This window comes from Filicampus tigris, chromosome 15, assembly GCF_054856515.1.
Source record: "Filicampus tigris isolate MCC_2025a chromosome 15, RoL_Ftig_1.0, whole genome shotgun sequence".
Classification (NCBI taxonomy): domain Eukaryota; kingdom Metazoa; phylum Chordata; class Actinopteri; order Syngnathiformes; family Syngnathidae; genus Filicampus; species Filicampus tigris.
Genome location: NC_141231.1, coordinates 13,609,873 through 13,624,704, shown reverse-complemented (window position 1 = coordinate 13,624,704; position 14,832 = coordinate 13,609,873). Strand labels below are relative to the sequence as shown.

The window sequence follows — 14,832 nt, the reverse complement described above, 5'->3', positions numbered from 1 at the left end:
ACACGGTGAAGACAGTTCTCATCAAGTGAAGAAAATATGGCACAACAGTGACATTGGAAGAACTCGACATCCCTCCGAAATTGACAAAAAGATAATACATTTTTGAAAAAAACGATCAAGGAGGCTGCTAAATGGTTGATAGCAACATAGAATGAACAGCAGGCATTTGTGGCTGTTACATACACAAACAATATTCAATTTGAAATGGGGTGCGTAGATTTTTGTATTGATTGGATAGTCCAGTACTATAAATTGTTATGGCATATAGTTGGACAGTAGCAGTATTGTACAACTGGAGGCAATCAAGGTTTGTTCTATTTATGGAGCGGCAGCACACTCTAGCGTACAAAAAACAGTACTACAGAAAGAACACACCATTGAAGTGTGTGCTGATGTTTTTATGGAATTTGTTCAATTCAATGCTTAAACCGATTTTGCTTTTACCAGTGAAAGAATAGTGGTATCTTAACTTACGAGTTCTTTTAATTTACTTGAATATCAAACAGATCAGGGATGGGCAACTTCAATGGAGGGGGCCACAATTTTGGAAATTTGATTTTATTCATTAAAATGCCATTAAACAGAGCTGGGAATCACCTAACCGTCAAGAAGTACCCGTCTGCATATTGAGCCGACCCACGTGGTCCCAGTCCATCCCTCGTCCGCGACAGCCAATCGGCGTCGAGAATTTAAATCACACGCAGACACGCCGCCAAATAAAGGAAAAAATATCAAATAAAAACAACAAACGCACATGCCAGCATGGTGATCGGTGAAATAAAAACAATATGGGTCGCATGTCATTGGGTCTGTGGGAATGAAATGGTAGAAATGTTTTATTTTGTATTTTTCTTTATTTGGCTGCGTGTCATGTGTGCGGCACCTGCGTGCGACGTGGTACCGGTCAAGTCCGTTCTCGACGCCGTTTGCTTGACCTGGACCGACTGGGACCACGTGGGTCGGCTACATTTGCTGACGGGAACTTTGTGACGGTTAGGCGATGCTCAGCTCTGGCATTACATTACAAACATTACAGCCCTTTATAGAACACAAAATGACTAGCACTTTTTTTGCATAGAAGTTAAGGATTACAACTAGAGATTTTAATAATCCATTAATCGATTAATCGGATTAAATAAAAAAAAGTAAGTTCCATCCCTTCATATTCAAAAAACAGTGCATAATTTCAGTTTGACAGTGAAAAAAAATTATGAACAAGCAATTATGATTCAGTTACTGGTTTGAGCCGTAACATGTCAGAAAATGGGCAAAAATGATCATTGTTTTCCAAAGTAAAAGCAAATGTGTTATTTTGATTCAACAGAAAGATAACCTCTCAGTCTGGAGAAAATTTAAAATGTCGAAGGTTCAAATTCCGAGGATTTGGACAATTTTAAAGTAAAAAAAAAAAAAATAATCCAAACGATTAATTGAATTTCAAAAATAATCAAATAGTTGTCGATTAATTGCTGCACCTCTCAAATAAACACAAATGATTACTGTACAGTACATAATGTAGTATTCATGTGTTGGATATGAGGCCTTCATAAGGAGTGTGGTTCTTTCAGGAGCTGGTGCATCGAGAAAAAAAAAAAAAAAAAAAAGATCTTCAGGCATATCCAGAGGTGACACTTGATACTTGAAGGTGTCAGAGTGCAATGAACACATCAGTTCAGCCGAATGACTGTTTGAAAGGAACAAGCCCAGGAGGAGGAAAAGCAATTTGGTGTTTTGAGATGTCTGATCTGATAAATCCTCCGGCGAGGATGAAGTTACACGGTTGTCTCCACTGGTGCTGCTGTCAAACGTAACAACGTCTTCACAGTGATGATACGCCGCCCCGCAGCGCCGAGCGGTGTCCCGACTCGTACGTGGACCCTTTGAAAAGGACGTCTGACAGCTAAAACACTAGAAACAGAAATTCCGTTCTACACCGCTGCAAATAATCAGCACAGAAATTATGGAGTAATCCCCCCGCTATATCGCAGTTAACCTATTCAAATCATTTTGTGCTGAAATACATTTGCAATGTGTTTAAAAAGTGTATTTAAATGCATAACAATATGTGAGAGGAGTATTTTAAGGCTTTAAACTTTTTTTGTTTCTTTTCTTTCAATTCCATCATTATGACAAATTTTCCTTACATTTTATGCTTGCGCAATTTTTGGTGTGTTCAAATGCATTTACTTACTGTTATGGTTCATGGTTCATTTGCCTTTTTTTTTTAGCAGAAGGTTAACCCATAAGACGAAGGGACCTTGAAGAAAATAATCACATATATCATTTTTGTCTTTCGAACGCTATCGATCGCGTCGAGGTAAGTTGTCATTTATTTTCACTCCACCAATTCATTGGATTTAGGGTATGTTAGTGTGCATACAAATTAAACGGCCATTAATTATTTGTCGTAGCACTACTTCAGTTTGTACTTTGTTGGGCACCGTCTTAAAGGTTTTTAGCTATCTCATGGGGCAGCCATTTTGTCACTTCTGTCGACTGAAGATGACATCAAAGTTGACCAGATAGCTCAGATAGCAACCAATCACGGCTCAGCTTCCGAAAACAGGTGAGCCGTGATTGGATTTCAAACGTGACAAAATGGCCGCCCCCTGAGTTGGCTAAAAGCTAAAAGCTAAAATTTCAGCTAGTGGTCCTGCATAGAACATATTCTGGAAAAAAATATGTATGGGTTGACTTTGTCTTTAAGTTGACTTGACTTGTCTCCTGATGTCAGGCAACTTTGAGGAGGAAACCACACACCCTCCACACAAAAAAATACAAATGTGCAGACTGCTGTACGGCTTGTGTCACTTCCACCCTTTCCCAGACAAAACATTGTTATGTTATATTATTTACACACAATTAGACTCACGACATCATCACCATTCATCCTAAACACAGCCACTGGAAACAGAAATACAATTCAGTCCAACTGCAGGCGAGCGAGAGCTCAGGATTTCACGGCAGTACACTATGCGCTGCGCCGCTGGCGCTCATGGGAAATGTGCTTGACTTCGCTCAAAACACTACCACTTGTCCACATGGCGCCGCCATAATCAACAAAAACTTAAAAGTTAAACAGTGTTGCTTTAAAGCCACTGAGGGTGACTAGACACTTCAAGTGTTTGACACCCTTGATCACATGTGGTGAAATAAGTCCTTTGACATTTTAAAATCTTTTATTTAGACACGTTATTGCCCGAATGCTACATAAAATAAGTTCAAACCTTCCAAAACAAACACACAACATGGCGACATCGCTCTGGCTGTCTAACTACACACCTGCAAACTGATGAGTACTTCCTACTAAACAGGCTTGTGAATAGAAACAATGGTGACACCTAATGGTCGAATTAATGACCTACATGTTTGCACATGAAAAGGCTTCTACAGATATGACTATGTTCCACACAGCCGGGCGTGAAGCCAAATTTGGATAATTTTTTTTGTTCAATCCCATATTTTTATGTACCGGTTCACATTACAAAAACAAACGCGACTTCTGATGTGAACCCAAGACGTCCGTGATGTGCCACGCATTGCGCACACAGCACGACGTAGAGCGACGTGGAACATTTGATCATCTCATATGGCCAGAGTAGCGCAAGGCGGGAGGAGGTAGAAATATTTTGGGGATATGAGGCAACGCTCCTCGATCTCAATTTAGGCTAATGGACGCAAATACATAATGAAGAGCCCGCGCGGCTGAGAATATCTCCACTCTGGACTTTTATTCCATGGCTACACAAAGATATTTAACATAGAGGACAAACAAATGTACTTGTACATTCACCATCATTTCAACATAGGGACGGCACCAGGATTTTTTTTCCTCTCCGGGGGCTAAAGGGGGGCTTGAGAAAATGATTCCTAAATATATTTTACAATATCAAATACATGTTGGAGGGGCTATACAGACTTCTGACAGGGCTATAGTCCACCCTAGCCCCGGTTTAGCGCCGTCCCTGTTCCGGCACGATCCCGCATCTGTACCTGACCGAAAGCAGAAGGCCAGATGTAAAGGAAAAACGATATGTGTGGCATCGCATAGCATTTTGCACATGCTCACAATATGCTCTTTACGTGCATTTCGCTCATTGGAGTTTCTTTTTAGACAGGGGCCGCAAGGATTCCCCCCTCGCCCTCCTCCGTTTATCAGCCGCCTCGGCCGTGGAAGTGGAAATGAGCTGTGCGGAGCAGGAGAAGACAGCCAGCACTCCTTTCAAGAGCCTAATGGTCTGCAACATCAGCCTCACTTCATACAAAGCCGCCACCGGCACATTAGAGACGAGCGCTCGCCGCAAAACACTGACAGACGCAAGCTAAACGACGCTACAGGCCGCTATGGCACGTATGCGGCGCTTGAAAATACTCACGCGTGGACCACAAATGAACAATATGGACAAATACAGTTCCAAAATGCCCCTTTGATTCCACTACATCGGTATACATCTCTTGCTTTTCAAAAATGTCATTTTGTTTTTAAATAGGAGCAGGCTACTCCAGTTCAAATCAATTCAAATGATGTCCTTTTTCTTTTACCATTTGAGGTTTGCTCTGTCAAACTTAACGTAAAAACAAATAGAATCCCACGCCTGCTGTATTTAAAACCGTAACTGCTAGCTTAATGCTGTGCTAAAGTATTTGCCCCATTTGAAAATGCATTTTTTTTTGCAGTTTCCCCAACGTAATGTTGAAAATCGTCAAACAAACGTAAATATCAGGCAAGAAAAAAAAAAAAAAAAACAGCGTGAACAAAAAATGCCGTTTTTAAATGCTGATCTTATTTATCAAAGAAATGGTTCAATCTCGAATTAACTCATCAATTTCTGGGGAAAGCCGAGTTCATTTTCACTGAACACACCCAAGCCCGATTACCTCCAGAATTGTTCAGTCAAGAAATCGCTTGATTGAGCCGAGCAGGATCTATTTAAGTCGCCACAAAAGATCTCAAAAGCCTGCAACGAGTAACTGACATCCAGCAGTCTGGAAAGGGTTACAAATCCATTCCTAAAGCGTTAGGACTCCAACCACACTAGCTAACCACGGGGGGAGCCATTATCCACAAATGGAGAAAATATGGAACAGTGGTAAACAGCCGGCCCCACAACAATTACCCCAAGAGCACAGCAACAACCCCTATTGTGGAGATGCGGTAAATAGTGAGACGAAGGCGAGTTGTGTTCCATTTATTCTCCACACCCCCTTTTTATGCTAGTTTATTGTTTTAGCTGTCGTCGTTTTTATGGGTCTGGTTATTACGATATGTACGGCACTTTGTATGCAGCTGTGGTTGTTTTGTAGCGCTCTGTGAATAACGTTGAGTTGAGTTGGGTCCCAAAGGAACCGAGGACAACGTCTAAAGAACCGCCGGCCTCCCTCGCCTCAGTTTAAGGTCGGTGTTCATGACTCAACAATGAGGAAGAGACTGGGTGAAAATGACATCATGGTAGAATTTCCAAGGCGAAAATCACTGCTGATCAAAAACAATATAAAGGCTCATAAAAAATATATTTTTAAATAAAAAGACTGATTCTCAAGACTTTTGGATGAAAATTCTATGGCCTGACCAGAGAAAAGTTCAACTTTTGGAAGGTGCGTGTCTCGTTACATCAGGTGTAAATGTAACAGAGCATTTCAGAAAGAGAACATCATGCCAAAAGTCAAACATGGTTGTGCTAATGTGATAGTCTGGGGCTGCTTTGTATCTTCAGGACCTGGACGACGTGCTGTGATCGATGGAATCATGAACTCTGCTCTTTACCAGAAAATCTTGAGGGAGAATGCTCGGTCATCGGTTCATGACATCAAAAGCTGCGGCAGGACAAACGATCGAAAACATTTTATGTTTACTTGGGTTATATTTGCAATTATTTGATGAACTATTAATTTGGGAAAACTACGCAAAAAAAAAGGGAATTTGAGAAGAGGGCAAATCATTTTTCACGGCCCTTTAGACGGACTGACAAAGTGTCTACGTGGCCGTGTCACAGCACTTCAAGTCACTGGTATTCGAACACAAAAATGCTAAGTACTACTATCAGAGTCAATATTCAAATACAGTAAGCACAGAAGGCGTCAGAGTTCATCAAAAACAAGACAGGGGTTATATTCATTAAAAAAATATGTCATTTTAGTAAGCCATTTTAACATTATGTATAGTTTCAACCTTAACACTCATTCGCAAAATTGAAAAAAGAATAAAAATAAATAAACTCAAAAATGTACCGTACATTCAGGTCAATTTTTGAAAAAAACGACCTAAATACTCATTCTATCCCAATGACATATTTATGTGTCATTTCACAGAGGGTATGAAAAAGTCTGGTACTGAATGAGTTAAAAATCAAACAGTCCTTTAGGTGTAATGCAAACATATTTAACTAAAGTAATTGCACTGGGGCAATCATTATTTCAAACACCACTAGAGGGAGCCTGCGTACCACAAGAGGTATTTGAACCACACTTTGACAACCACAGAATATGACAAAATTGTGTGACAAATAATTCGAAACATATATATTAAGAAGCTTATTTGTATTCTGCACTTTAATCGATTTTTTTAAAAGTCCATTCCATCAGCGTGGAATTACTCAGAGCGTGTAACGTAGGAAGAGAGTGTGGGGGGAAGACCCCCGCCGTTTTATGTTCTTTGCGGGAACATTATCCCACACTTTGAAAAAGTCCACGATAGAACAATGTAGCAATAAGCACACACGCGGGCTCGCGCGCGCACACACACATAGTTTGCCTCTCTAAGATCACGTTACACAACTAGCTTCCCTCGGAGTACATTGTGGTTCCACAACTCCATCATCGATATGCACAGATCTTACAACTGGAGCATGCACACACACAAAAAAAAAAAAAAAAACCTCACACACACACTAATGACTCGCATGCATGGCGTGCTTCTTATAAAGAGCAGCACCAGCTATGCGGCCCCAGGCCTCTGATGGTCCTCCAGAAAAGCAGCGCCATGAATCAGAGGAGACATTCGCAGAACCGCAATGGTCACGCTGCCGACAAACAGGAAGTCACAACAATACACCAAGCAAGAGCACACGTCCGAGCTGGAGCCAAACTCGGGTGTCCGGAGCGTGCAGGATACGGGCCCTCAAGTTGCCCACCTCTGGTGTGGAGGAAGGCCCAATTGTTAGGCTACCATTTCAATTAAGTAGAGCTTACCTACTTGGGCATTCTGGCCCCCCAAAAAGTAGGCCATGATCCCAAATTCATTCAAAGTAGTGCGACAGTAAAAATAATTCCGATCAACAAAACATTTAAAATGAGCAGACAAGAACAATGGGTGGTGTATGCAAAACAATGCAACATGTTTCAAGTAGGCCGGCGCTCTACTTTTTGGGTAGTCTTACCTCCTGTTTTGGTGATAAAGAACTGATTAATCCTTGCGTTCCTGGTTTGAGGATTTCATTTGAAAAAGTTAAATAAACCTTTACTCAAAGTAATGCATCTGCATCAAAAAAAAAAAAAAAAAAAAGTTCTTATTTTTCAGAGGCACTTCCACAAAGGTGAATGTCAGACATTCTTACAGAGGAAGTTTCATGTGGCTGTTTAAACAGCCCTTAGCTCCTCCCACTACAGGTAAATGCACCTCAAAATGGAAAAAAATGCCCTAGTGGATTTTGAGTCCACAATATGTGTTAATATTTAGTAAGAAAACAAATTCAAATGGATATTTGGACTGATTTCAAATGTAAAGGCAAAGGAAGCATTTTTGTCCAAACACACCCATAAATGACACACCCCTTCGTCGAACACACACTTGGTATGGTCCCTCCAGGTAGGCCTCAATAGAGGAAGGCCGCATTAGGCCTTCCAGTTTGAAACCGGGGCAATCCGGTCTGGACACGAGAAGACAAGATGCCAAAAACCTGATCAAGCTCGCCAAAGAGGAAAGTTTATTAAAATTTGGGGATCATTAATAACGAGGCTTCAAATGACAAATATGGCTCACAAAGCATTTCTGTCAAATTTAGCTTTCTTTTTTTGGGGGGGGGAACAGATTAATGATATTTTCGTTCGTTTCAAGGGGCAACGATGATTTGAGGCATAAGCAGTGAGAATATTTTATATATGTTTCAAGGTTTATAATTACCATCTATGGTAATTTCGGCGAGCTCGTCTATAGCATTTCGCATGTTAAATTACCAGTAAGCTAACAGACTTTTCTTATAAGTCTAAATGTGTTTAATACAAGTGGGAGGTTGCACTTTGATTTTTTTTTCTGGGTCTCTATATAGCAACTTTTCACCTATTGTTGGTGGATCTGTAAAATTTCGCTGAGGCTCACTGTAATTCCATAAATAAATATTCTAGTCGTTTTTGTACTAGAGGGACCTTTCCTGGGCGTAGGAGGGAGTCAACGTGGGGTTCAGAATCGGCCCCATTTACAATTTCTGGATTTGACAAGAGTCGTAATTTGTGCATTTGAACATGTCGAGGGTTTGAGGTGTCGTGACCCCGCCGAGGTGAGACGTGATGGCCCCCAGGCCCCCGCCCGGTCTCCCCTCCGCTCCCCCTGTGAACCCCACCTACCCCACCCAGGTCTGTGGATATTAAGAGGAGACCACACGGCACGCTTCCCGTGGTCGTTAGCTTATTTCTTTCAAGAGACCCAAGGACGCTTATAAAATCTCTTTGAGTGTGATTAACAACCGTCAGCTGTGCCGCGAGAAATGTTCACTTCATTCCTCTGAAAATGATTCATTTAGGACAACCGATGTATCTTTGAACATCTAGTTGTGCCAGTGATGTACTAGAGATGACGGGCAGGAGAGTTAAACGCTCTCCAGCAGACAGCACAAGGTACAACGAACCAGAGTAGCCACCTGATGCCATTCATGCAATAGAATAATAGCTTTGTGTTCAACATTTGTGAGTATACAGTCCCCTCCAAAAGTATTGGAACGGCAAGGTCAATTTCTTGTTTTTTTTTTTAAGAATATGTTCTATGCGGGTTGAAACACAGCATTCTGATTATTATTGTGTTTGTGGAATATGAGTTAAGCGACAAAATCCACCTGTTTTTAGCCATCTGCGGGGGCGGCCATTTTGTCACTTTTGTCGCCTGAAAATGACATCACAGACACTCCGGGCTCAGATAACGACCAATCATGGCTCGGCTCCAGAAAACAGGTGAGGCGTGATTGGTCGTTGAGCCCTGAGTAACTGTGATGTCATTTTCAGTCAACAGAAGTGACAAAATGGCCGCCCCCTGAGATGGCTAAAAACGGGATTTTGTTGCTTAACTCCTATTTTATATTAATATTATTGCCTTGTTTCAACTAGTGGGCTTGCACAGAATATATTCTTGAAAAAAAATGTTTGGGTTGACTTCCTCTTGAAAGACATTTGGGTTTTTCCATGCCTTTACTGCAGCCTCTTTCAGTTCTTGTTTGTTTTTGTTGCTTTCTCCCTTCAGTCTCCTCTACAGGAGTTGACGCGCATGCTCGATTGGGTTTAGGTCCAGTGATTGACATTTTTCTGTAAATTGCCAGACAAAATGTTTTTTTGTAGACTTCAGAACTCATTCTGCTGCTACCATGAGTTACATCATCACTAAAGACTAGTGAGCCCATTCCAGAAGCAGCCAGTTTGCATGTGTATTTTTTCTCGTGAAGTCTTTTTCTAACATTGGATTGGGTGTTTCGACACCGCTCTCACAATGTTTCTCTCATCAACTGCAATTGATTTCGAAAAGATTTTTGAAATCATATGAAATTTACCTAATAGTGACATAGGAGGTTCTGGCGGATGCCAGCGATATGTACTCGAGTGAGGTTTTTTCATTTCCTATGGATGAGCCATTACACAAAATCACCACTAGAGGACAGCAGATTACAAGACATGTGGCTCATGTCAAGAGTTGACTCACTTGCAAGTGTCCGGATGAGCTTGATCCCCATGTGCAGCAATTTTCATCATTTCAGATTAGAGAAAGTTTTTTGAAAATAATATTTTTATTTATTTATTTATTTTTAGATAATTATTTAAGCCTGACCACGACTCGTGTCTTGCATTTAGGCCAGCGTGGGGGATGGCAACTGTGCTTTGCATGTGCGTGTGTGTCTAATGGTGTTGGCTTGATCAGGAAGTTGGAATGTGGGTCCCCGTGTGTGTGATGTGATTGTTTGCAGGAACATGTCAGCCCCCGGCTCGCCCAACCCGACCACCGACAGGCCCGCCCAGCCCGACCGAGGGCCGAGGCGTGCCACTCGGCCTGGAAAAGTGGACCTCTTGTACTTGTACATCAATATGTACATATTGTGTGTGAGCGCGTGTGTGTGCGTGTGTACCTCCCGGCCGCATGTTGCCATGGAGGCGCAGATAGCTTATCACGCTCGTCTTACTCCAGTAGAACAAGGGTGAAGTCACTCGAGAGGTCACAGGTCACAGGCCCATGTGTGGCCAGGCAGGCTGGATTGGAAAGGAGAAGATCCATCAGAAGGAAGATGGTGGCAGGCTCATTCAAAGTCTGAGCTAATTAAATGTCATGTTTGCAGCCCCGTCTTCTTTCTAGACATTGTGTTGTTTTTCCTCAAACATTCGTCATTCAATAACCACAAAAGTGAGCTCTAAAATGACTAAAGTTTGCTTATTTTTTTTAATTTAACATCCCCGACCCCCAAAAAAAACAAATACTGAAAAACTGTTTGACTTGTGAACTGCATCTCTAAAGCGTTCAAACCGTATTTATTAAACAAATAAACAGAAAACTTGTCATTTAATGCTATGGGTTTAACTGCAATAATAATGTTTATAATTATTGAAAATTCAAATGAAACTATACATATATGTGAATACACATATAATGTATGCATACATATACACACACACACACATATATATATATATACCATTTTTTACGTTCTTTAAGCACAATAATAAATACAGAAGTGATGTTTTTGCATGACTTTATCAGTTATGAGCCCCCCCCCACCCACACACACATACACACACCTGATTGCTGAACATTTGAAGGACAAAAAAACGTGCGAAAATTTGTCTCTGTCTCAGTTTTGCACCTCCTTGCTCACCTTCTAAACCATAGAAGGCAAAAAGTGAAAATACAAAATAAAAATAAAAAAAGTTTTGCATGTCCAAGACCAAGACGAGCTTTTTTATCCTGCAGTTTTACACCTAAATGCTCACCTGTTAAAATACTAAAGAAAAAGCAGTGGTAAAAGTGGGAAGAAATCCACCAATTTCCATTATTTTTCTCACTTTTTCACCACCAAAACAAAGGAAAACGTATACATTCATTTAAAATTTTCTCAGTAGAGCTACCAGGCTTGCCTACTTAAAAATAGACCCCCCCCCCAAAAAAAAAAAAACAAAAAAAAAAATACAAATAAAATACGCGTATTTTGAACCAGAAGTGTCGCATCACCTACTAAACAATGTCATGAAAAGGTGGGAAAGCAAACGTCATCATCACGTTTGCCTGGTAAAGAAATCGAAGAAAAAAATTTGCATCTCAGTGTTCACTTACTCAACAGTTACAAGGGAAAAGACGAGCAAATGCGAGATTGTTGGCTCATCTTTTTTTCAGTCAATTAAAAAAAGGAGGGAAAGAACATATGCACCATCTTGCTTGCCTGCTAAACAACGGAAGAGCAAAACGTGATTAAGCGACTTTTTTTAGCTCAGTTTTGCACCTCCGCTCATTTAAAAAAAAGGAGAAAAAAAGCAACTTGTTGCGTGTTTTTCAGTTCCACGCCACGAGGCTAGCCATTAGCTTGTGAGGCAATTATATTGAAAATGTTAAAAAGTAGAATTGTGCAGAAAAGTTGTCTGCTATGCAAACAAAAATACAACTTGTGGTATGTTTTTTTTTTTTCTGTTTTGTTCTGCTGACATAAAAAAAAAAAGCTTGTTGTCTGTATGTGATGTACAATGACCGACACAACACTTCAGCTATTTCCTGACATTTTGGTCTGTGTTAAGCTAGCCGTGCAAATTTTATAATTAACGTGCCTTGGCTCAAGAAAGCTTCCGTCACATATTTGGATGTGACAACAGTGCAACCCATTAATATGAACTCGATCCACAAACGAGTGAACATCAACAGCCTATTTGATGCTCGTGACAGTATTCCGTCACCTGGCCTGACACCTTTTTTTTTTTTTTTCCCCTGCCTTCCATATTGGCTCCCATGTGTTGATATTTTTGCAGGCGGACCCCGGCCGGTTCCCCCTGAGCCAAAAAGTTCCTGCAAGCTGCCTGCAGACACACGTCAGAGCACAGCCAAGGAGGTAAGGAGCACCTTACGCCCAATGCGTGTGTGTGCGTGTGTGCCCGCGTGCACGTGTGTTGCATTTAAATAAGGGGGGCAGAGCAAAGCCAGTATTTCTTGTCCAGTGATATTATATCCAATGCATTTCATGTACTGTTTTGGTCAATGCAATTTTTATATGGAAGTGTGTGTGGGGGTGGGGGGGCGTGTGTGTGTGTGTGTGTGTGTGTGTTGCATTTAAACCAAAAGATCTGGCCTCTGGTGTGTTACGCACTGACATCTAGTACTTTGTAGTTTTTTTAAAAATTATTTATTCATTTTATCGACTTGTGAAATGTAACGTGTGAGGTTACAGGTGCAGCACGTGTTTTTCAAAGGTGGACTGAATGCTAATTATTAGCCTGCACAGTCACTCACTAATGCGCATTCATTTGGAACAACGAGTGCCGGTTTTGTGCACTTGTAGTGAAGCACAGACTACAGCAAGATACGCACGTTTTTCTTAAATTTCAGGTCGTTTTCGAATTCAGGGATGCAATGTAAATGTGTATCAAATGTATTTAAGTTTGCGTAAATTCGTACATTGGGAAAATGATTTTTTTTTTTTTTCTGCTTTTCTTTTTTCGACATGTGAGCACGTGTGCGTGCTGGATTAGAGCTGCGCGCCCACGTGTCACGTGACGTGAACTGCGCTATTATTTGTTTGCGCAAAGTCACTATATAAATAACGCGAACTACGATAAATTAGATGATTTCATTTGTGGTAAATGTGCAGGATATTTGTTTCATTTTTATTTTGAAACGAAATGTAAAAACTGGCAATATTATTATGAAATGGTGCAAATCGTATATATTTATGATTTTTTTTCCCCAATGAATTGAATTTACGCTGTTGAGTTGTGTTCTTAGAATGACTGCATTGTGGTGCAGACTTGCTGATTAGTTTCCGTTTACGTTTGTGTTTCAGTGAGCTCCTTGAAGTTTACTGGGATTTTTTTTTTTTTTTTATCCCTCACCAAAAAAAGTCAACTAACAACAGTTGCAACACGGTTTAATGTAAGGAGTTCGGAACTGTTATGTGGTTGTTAGTTGTTAGGATGCATTTTGCACACCCTGCGAAATAAAACTTTTTATACATATTACAACAGATCACGTTGCGGTACCCAACCCATACAGGAAATAAGAAAACGCTGATAAGGAATGGATTTGCGTACATTTAAATATCTTATGCACTTAATTGCACGTTCAGAACAACTCGGGGCGATCTGAATTTGCGCAGCACTTCTTTTGCCTACAAGTAAAAAGTAAATTTCTTTTTTATTGAACGCATGCTTTTTATGTTTAATCAATCCCTTCATTTTTGCCTGCCAAACCTTAAGAACCAGGTAAAATAAATATTTAACAATTACATAAATGAATTAGTACAGAAAGTGAATGTTTGGTGGATCATGACTCAAAAAAACATCAAGCACAACCACCTGCAAACTTGTTTACTTATACAGTAAATATTTAAAAAACTTTCTTTTCGTATGCATTGAAACCAAATTTACTGATGGGGTGTAAAAAGTGCGTGTGGGGTGTGGGGGGGGGGGTTAGTTTTATATTACTTCATTTACTTTTAAACGTGGAAGTGGAGTCATTGGGATGTTCTTTTTTTAGGATCAAGTTGTAAAAAAAAGTGATGTCACTATTTGTTTAATGTGGACGCAAGACACGTGCGCACGCGCATGTACGCCCATTGCACGCACGCACACACACGGATTTAGGAGCCCTTCAGCACGCCGATGCGTTTTACACTGTTAAAAGGTGACCATGCAGAATTTAAATTTAGAACCAATTTGGGGCCGTTTAACCAACAGACATTACGAATATAGTAAGTAACGAAAACCTAGGTCACCATGCATGTAGAAAAAAGAGAAAAAAAAGTCCAATGTGGCGCCAAACTGTGGGTGTGCAGTGCCCGCATGACATCCGACCAAGGGTTCAAAATAATGTTAGTTGTGGGGGAAGGAGGGGGGATGTCACTGAATATATACATTTATAGTGACACTTGAAGATCAAAATTACAAACGTACGCATGCTGCGTGCGTATAAATACATTTGTAAATATTGTATATATTTGTGATGTACTACATCTTAAATGAGTTAATAGTCAATGTAAGGAGGGGTATTAATTTGCTGGACGATTATTTAGCTGCCTTTTTTTCCAGCGGAGGTCGCCATGCAAGGAAAACGCTATCTTTCGAGCCATCGTCCGGTCATCTAGTGTTTATTGGGGCGAGGCTTTTAGTTGGGTACAAATACATGAAACAATTCTACTAGTCTATTTGAGGTGGGGCATTTATTTACTCAAGTGGATTATGATTGATTGGCGGACTGCAGGCTCATTATTTGAGGAAATATCATTTCTACACATACTGTACATTTTAAATGAGGAGGGGCATTTATTACCTCCAGTGGATGGCGGTTAATTGGTGCACTCCATTAATTTTAACGGAGGCCACTATTTACGGAAATATGCTATTGGTATCTATCATCTATCCATCAGCGTTTATTAAGCTATTCATTAAGGT

The 14,832-nt window shown here is 40.5% G+C and overlaps 1 protein-coding gene and 1 long non-coding RNA gene across 3 annotated transcripts in view; one reads left to right on the top strand and one right to left on the bottom strand.

The window, feature by feature from the left end:
• Positions 1–1,037: 1,037 nt before the first annotated feature.
• LOC147135625 (uncharacterized) overlaps positions 1,038–14,832 on the bottom strand; it is a 15,199-nt gene continuing 1,404 nt past the window's right edge. Inside the window, exons 3-4 of the long non-coding RNA XR_015089789.1 lie at positions 10,320–10,440; positions 1,038–1,878 (exon numbers count right to left, since the gene is read on the bottom strand). This is a non-coding gene — a long non-coding RNA (uncharacterized LOC147135625). The remainder of the gene's footprint in view (positions 1,879–10,319; positions 10,441–14,832) is intronic.
• Positions 7,852–14,832, top strand: part of tbx5a (T-box transcription factor 5a) — a 27,578-nt gene continuing 20,597 nt past the window's right edge. Inside the window, exons 1-2 of one of the 2 annotated variants that reach the window (XM_086053114.1) lie at positions 7,852–7,917; positions 12,200–12,278. The gene's annotated coding sequence lies outside the window, so the exon portion shown is untranslated. Of the gene's footprint in view, positions 7,918–12,199; positions 12,279–14,832 lie in introns of those variants that run through there. The other variant, XM_086053116.1, reaches the window with a different exon arrangement.